The following is an 8371-nucleotide window of genomic DNA, read 5'->3' as shown; positions in this document are numbered from 1 at the left end:
TACAAAAAAATGAAAACTTTTAAACAATTTCTTGATACTAATATCGATATACTTTTTTGAATTTTTATGATATTTTTAAATTTGTATTTTATTTAAAAGTAAAAATATTATCGTTTTCTCAAAATCATATAAAACCGTATTATATCAACAAAGATAAAAAAATAAAACTAAAAATTAAAATTGAGATGTATCTCGCTGCATTATACGAGTACCCTTCTAATATATGTATATATATATATATATATATATATATACATATATGTATATATATTGATTGATTGGTGATTTGTTTCGAATCCTTTCTTTTAAGTATTACTCGCAATGTATTGAGAATTTTTGTTATTCGTATATATTATATTTTTTAATTATATTACAGTTAAACGAGACTGTATTTAAACCTATTTGTATCAAATTGTGATGTGTACTTTTAAAAGTCTATTAATAGCCATTAGATGATGGCTTATTGTTGTCCATCCATTAACGTATTCCTAACAATTCATATATTTATGTATGATACTTGGATTATGGTTTTTTTTAGTTCATCTATTTACGCAACCTTAGTAATTGATTAAATGATACATATGTATGAAACTCAAACTCCGTAGCTACCTGTCATCTTAAGTAAGCTCTAACTACTTAAACCAACTCAAATTGCCTTGTATTGTCGTTTTTATCATTTACTTGAGATTTTTTTGTAAGAATTAGACCAGCGATGTATTAGTTTTGATGCATTTCGCAAATGAGAAATGCATACAAAACTAGTCTCCAACTATATTTGAACAATTGAACTTGTGTGTTTAAAAATTTATCTAATTTATGTAGTATCGACACTTGAACATTGTGGACAACTAGATGGAAATCAAATACTACCATTACCCTATTATGGAGAACAACTAAATCACATGTGATGTCACATTGAAATCACATATGATTACGGAACAAAGTCAACGCAAGGGCGTGTGGGCGACTCAGCTCACAAGCTCAAGTTGTGTAAATCACGTGAATTTAATGTAAAAAATATGTGATTCATACCGTTCTCATATTTTCTTATCTAATCAGTGTACTCATTTGAACTCGATTCTCTATATATAATGACCATACAAACTGATTATTCAAATCGTAAACAAGAATAAATAAACGAAAAGTGGTAATTATATATCAACCCTTATAAGGGTCATACCATCTATCCATGTAAACCCTGTGGACGGGTTGGCAAATATCATATATTATATTAAAATCTCCTTGTGGCCACGGAAGTTTAAATGCTTTGACTCTGGGCTATTTGCAAAGCATGTGGTCGTCCTAAGATTTGTCGGCTCGCATAGCGGGTTAGATATCCAGGTTAATAAAAAAAAAATCATATACTATAATAAATAAATAAAAAAGATAGAATAAATTTATATATTAAATGAGAAGAAATAAAGAAAGGGGGCCTCAACAAGTGGTATATTGAATTGAATTATTGTGGTTTTATTATATATAGATTCGACCGCATGCACATGCCACACTGTTAATTTGATTAAATGTTTCCAAGTACCATCAATATATCTTGTGTGGATAAAACCAAACCATGTACACTCATTGTTTTTTATTTTGATTGGATTGCTCATTCATATATGTCGACAATGTACTATGTTATTTGCATATTTTTAGACCTAACAATAGTGAAAAGAATCCGACATCGACCACTCACCAACATTTACCCGTCCGTAACTTGATTCAAATCATTTTTTAAATCCTCTTTCCATAATTGACGATTGTAAGGAATTTTTAAATTAAAAATGGAACTGCAACTATTTGTTATGAATTCAGCACTTTTTGATTTGTTATTGTCAAGTAGAAATAGAAACTGCATCCAAATCATCATATGACTTATCAAACCTAACTATTGAGTTGTATCTGAAAAAAGACCATTTTCTTGGCATCATCTGCAGTGTCTTGGATTCAAACGAGATAAATTATAGACTGGGGGTTAATTTATCTGTAGTCCATGAGAAAGATAATTTTTAACTCTATTCCAGTACCGATATACATTATAAATAATGATACTGTATAATATTGAATATTTTATTTAAAATAGACCTATATAGCAACTAATATATGTGTAAAAAGAATTTGTTATTCTTATTGCATAACAATAGATATATGATATTTATTAAATAATACAATTTTAATTAAGATAAAGTTATTCGATTCAATATTGATTTTTTTGCTTAAAAATAAACGTTTGTATATTTAGAAAATTACAATAAATTGTACAAATTTAGATGTGCAACATTTTATTAACAATAATACAATCCCAAAAAGGACAAAGCTTACCTGCTAAATTTGTGGAGCCCTGCAAATAATAATCAGAAAAAACTCTCGAAACATCTTAAGGAGACCAGAACACACTGTATATCATTTACAAACACTGAAAAACATACATATAAAATATGTACACACACTGTAAATGTATGTGTAAATGTTTATTTGTTTGTAAGCATGTATAAGTAGGTCTTGTATATGTATGTATATATAGTGTGTATTTATAATATGATTGTACATACTATCCGATAATATATATTTTACATATCACATTATCCATTACTATACAATATACATACAACCCAATATAACCAAATATACTATACTATATGTGCGTTCGTGCATATATATTATACGTGTTAAGACCCATGACAACTTATTAGAACCCATTATGGTCCATTCATCAAAAACTATAGTAACCCGTTATAACTCATTAAGGATCCATTAGACCCCAAAAGGTCCGATAAAAACTCTTCAAGGCATATTATAACCCATCAGAATATTACTAGAAACTGGATTGCATCGGCGAAATTTTCTAGTGGATTGTCTCCCGAAAAATTAGTGGTGGATTTCCGACGGATTAGAAAAAATATCAACTTTCGTCGACTTCTCCTACAAATATATCACTGATTTTTTTTAAATAAAAATTAATTTCGATTACTTCTGTGGCGAATTATTATAAAAAAATCCGTCACAAATCCACCGCAAAATGATTTAATTTTAAACAAAAAATGATTAATATTAATTAATTAAATTAGTGGCGATATTTATAATTAGTTAGAAAACATTTCTTAATTTTTTAAATTTTTCGATGGATTAGTGACGGATCATCCGTCACAAAAAAATTATCATTAAAATATTTTTTAGAAAAAATTTAGGAAATAGGTTTAATAACTAGCGGCGGACTTGAAGGATCCATCGGTAAATATTAAAAACCATTTCTTGAACTTTTTTTCAAAAAAAAAATGTTTTTAAAATTTCCATCGTATTAGTTGCGGATCATCCCAATCCACCACTAATTTAAAAAATTAAATCTTCTTGAAATTTTAAAAAAAATTATATAATTTTTTCGACGGATTGATAGCGGACCGGAGGATCCAGGATCCATCATCAACTCCATTACGTCAGAGAGAGAGAGATACACTTACATACACACCACATACGTATATCAATTGCATGCATATGTGCTATATATATATATATATATATATATATATATATATATTTCAAATGCATATGTTTCAACCGGTGTTAGTGGACTTCAATAATTAATAAACCATGTCATTGTGCTTTAGTGGTTTTATCGTACCCAGTACATACCACATACATATATGTAGTACATACCTATATATAAACACGTGTAATAAGTCACTAACTCACTATTGGTTTTATTGGGCCTTCGTAAGTCATAAAGCATCTTATTGGGTTATAATGGTTCTTATTAAGCTTTATCGGTTCTTAAAAGTCTATAGTGGGTTTTAGTGGTCTTATCGAGCCCAATACACACCACATACATATATGCAGTACATACCTGCACACAAACACATAATAAATTACTATTGGTGTTATTGGGCCTTAATAAGTCATAAGTCTTATTGGGCTTTGTAGTTCTTATTTTACTTCGGTGGTTCTTATTGTGCTATAATGAGTTTTAGTGGTCTTACCGAGCCTAATACACACCACATGCATATATGCAATATATATATATATATATATATATATATATATGCATACAAACACATAATAAGGCATCATTTGTGTTATTGAACCTTGATAAGGCATAAAGCATCTTATCGGGTTTTGTTGGGCTTTAATGGGCCTTAGTAGGTTTCAATGGATCTTATTGGGCTTTAATGACTCTTCATGGACTTTAATGAGTTTTATTTGGCTGTAATCGATTTTTATTGGGGTTTAATTGGTTTTATTAGGCTTTAAAATGTGTCATTGGATTTTAGTGGATTTATTGGCTTTAATGAAAATGTTTAGAATAAAATTCAATGAAGTAATCAATTATCATATACACATGATCATTCATATCTTTTTAATTTTCAACATTTAGCATTCCTAATTCATTAATTAAAACTTAAACCTTGATTTATTCAATAGTTTAGTAAATAAATCATCCAACTAATTGTCTGTTGAAATAAAATGATATATAATGTCGAGATGACTTGATTCTTGAATGTGAATAGGATTATTGACGATGGTGATGGCACTAGAATTATCACATAGAATAGGTATAATAGAAAATCTTATGTCATGATCAATTAGTTGATTTTTCATCCATAAGATTTGAGCTGTATAATTTCTAACGGCTGCATATTCACTTTCAGTAGCGGATATTGAAACTGAGTTTTGTTTCTTGCTTGACCAACTTACAAATTTTCTACCAAGAAATTGGCAACTTCCGAAAAAATATGGTATTGATAATTGGGAATCAAGAGAATGTTGGTTTTTAAGATGATAGGTGGATAGATGAACCCGTGTAGGGTAAGTGTTTAGTGAGCAACCTTATTGAATCTTGATAATCATCAATCAGTCGTCAAAGAGACTAGTAATGAATGATTACATTAAAAACCTAAATTCGATTAATCTTTCTTGATAAACCAATAATTAACAAAACACACAGCGTTTCTTTTTTCAATTTGGCTAAGAGGACGTGAGAGTTTGTTATATGGATCATGAAGGAATCTGTTATCGAGATTGTTTTAAAAAGGACAAGTCTCCTTGTATACAAGATACAAAACTTGATCATATATGTTGGACTATATATTCTAACATGGATTACGGGCTTGGACTTGTTTGATCATTCAAGGTTTTTGATTGTCGTCATTAGAAAACCAACGTTGAAATCTGTTTAAAAATATAATATTTAATTTAACATATAATCATGCATGTGTATTATGCTCCTTTGCTTGTTTGACCAACACAGCTCATAGCTACCTTGGTGTAAAAGAACCTACAGTAAAAAAATGGGTATATATATACTGAAAAAACAAATAAACACTACAAAATAAGGGGCTATTATGTAGTAGTGAAATTATATCCAGTGACTCTTTAATCATGTTTTGACGATAAACAAAAAAAATAAAATATTTAGTTGTGAAAGAAATTTGTTTGATGATGCGGTTGAAAGCTTTCAAAATAAAAAGTACCTAAGTCAACATCTTTTGCTACACATATATTATATTATAAAACAGTTGGACTAGACTTTTAAAAACTGGTTTTTTATGTATCAAGTATCATTCATTAATACATACTAGAAGGGTAGCATGCAATACATCGAGACATATTTTCATTTTAATGTTTTGTTTTATTTTTTATCTATGTCGATATAATACGATTTTATGTGGTTTTGAGAAAACGATAATGTTTTTATTTTTGAATAAAATATAAATTTGAAAATATTATATAAAATTTGCAAAAAATATATCAATATTAGTATAAATTAACTATTTAAAAGTCTTTATTTGTATATATTTTTTAATTTAATTTTTTATTATAATTTAATTTAACGTAACGAAGTAACTTAATTTAGGTTTAATAATATATATTTTTTATAAAGATAATAATTAATTATTCTGTTAGAACTCAATAATTATCCTAATTATATTTGAGATTTTCTATATTTTAAAATGAGATGTTTATTCTCTATTTGATTATGTTTATCCGCAGTTAGTTACACTATTTCAAACATAGAACTTTTATAAGTTGTACTTATGCACAGTTTACTTGTAATCTTGAATTTCAAGTAATATGCATCAATAAACAGTACTTCAGCATAAAAAATGGTTTTTAAGAGTTTTTGTCAAATGCTTTATAATATAGTATACATTATTTAAATTCAACATTACAAATTAATTTAGAATAAATACAACTTATTAAAGCCCTATGTTTGAATTTGTGTAACTAACTACAGATAAACATAATAAATATAAGATAAACACTACGAGATGAACCCTTGATCACATTTAATCACAATCTCACCCATGAATTGCACTTGTGATTGATCTGGTGCATCATGGTGCATCTCATCCTAATATGCATCAAAGGGGAACATTTCTTACGCTTCTCACATTAACTCTCATTCTCATCAGAACCCAACTATATATATATATATATATATATATATATATATATATGTTTTTTTTAAGTATATAATACAAATAAACTCACACACTCTTCTCACCTATGGTGAGGTTTGAACCTCTGATCTCCTAGAAGGCCAAGAGCTATGATACCGCTAGGACAAAGACCATTTGGTATATATATATATATATATATATATGTGTGTGTGTGTGTGTGTGTGTTAAGTTAAATATTATTCCGTAGTATTCTTTTATATTGCTCACATATGGCATATATTAATGTCTACTTTAATTTAGTTCTTATATTTATCGAGAAAAGGAATTCATCTTTCTTTTTTTTATATAGAGGGGGCGGCCCCTCTAATCAAGAAAAAAAACATTAAAACATGATTTTTTTTAAGGACAGAAAAATAAAACCAATGCCAACACACAGGTGGAGACTAAACCGAAGCACCACCAGAGATGAGCAAAGCTCAGAAGAGACAGAGGAGAAGGAAAAAAGAGGAAGGAGAATAAATGAACCAACCACTATGGAAGGTTCTAGATAAGTCTAGCACGAACAACGTTTTGGTAAGGGTTCATGGTAAGACCAATCAGTCTGGATCGGACATCATCAGAGATGACGTTGACCACCATGTCGTAAGATCTTCTTTTATTATTGAAGAAGTTCATTGTGAGTAAACGAGAAACAAGACAAGGTTGGAAAAAATAAATATAATGAAAATTATTGTTTTGATTTTTATATTGTTTCTAAAACATTACACTATAATTATATTTAAAGTAATATTAAAATTTATCATAACATATTATAGATGTAAAATAATCACTATATTTGTGAACTTATGTTTTACATATAAGTTTTGAACTTTAACAATAATATTTATAGTTTAAATGAAATTTTGTTTTACCATTTATCTATTACTCATTTCATTACTAGTTTTTTTAAAGAGTATGGTAGGATATAGATAATAGGTTTATAAGATGGATAATTATCTGTTTCATTACCCATTATTTTAGATTGAATAATGAAATAAGTGTTATCCTACCTATACCCTTACCTGTTGACAAGCCTATGGAGGACCATCAGCTTCAAGGGTGCATTTTTCTTAAGCATTTTTTGCTTCATCTAAAGTCCGAAATGAACCCTGATCTGTATATAATTTTGTCTGGAATAATGAGGGAACGTACATTCCCGTACATTATTGATTTGTATATAATATTAAAATACGTATATTCCTATTCTTTTAAAAAAAATTAAAAATTAAATCCAGAGGGAGGTTTTAGGGAAAATACACAAAAAAATGAAAATTTTAAGGAAGACATAAATAACCATTCATTTAGATGGTATGTATATTTGCATACAAGTAATTAAAATTGTTCATTATTTTTATGCACGCATACATATTATGTACTTGTGTATATCAAACGAATTACTTATAAATTACGCTATGCATATATCATAGCGTCCAGATGAACGATTATCAAAACGTTTCTTAAATTTTCATTTTTTTACGATATCCCCTAAACCTAACCCTTAAAACCCAAATATTTATCTATACTATCTTATTAAGCAAATTTAGCAAAAGTCTTAAAATCTTAAAATTCTAAATGATCAAAATACCCTTTATACTTACTTTTTCACTTTTTCACCCTCTCCTCTCCTCACATACACTCACCCCCTCACATGCATTCACCATCTCACAACCGATTTTTTTTAAAAATTATAATTTTAAATTTACATTTTAAATGTTTCATTTTAATTAATTTAATTTATGCCCTTTACTTTTAAATGTTTCATTTTAAACTTTTATCAAATTAACATACATAATCGTATATCAATTAAAACATGTTTAAAAAATACATTTTTATTTTTACAAGTTACACCATTATAATCGTCTCGTTAATACCTTCGAAATGAGTCAAATATTGAATAGTTTTTGACTTAATTATATTATTATATATTATATATATTGTGA

Source organism: Cynara cardunculus (assembly GCF_001531365.2).
Source record: "Cynara cardunculus var. scolymus isolate 2C chromosome LG 11, CcrdV1, whole genome shotgun sequence".
NCBI lineage: Eukaryota > Viridiplantae > Streptophyta > Magnoliopsida > Asterales > Asteraceae > Cynara > Cynara cardunculus.
This window is presented reverse-complemented; position numbering follows the sequence as displayed.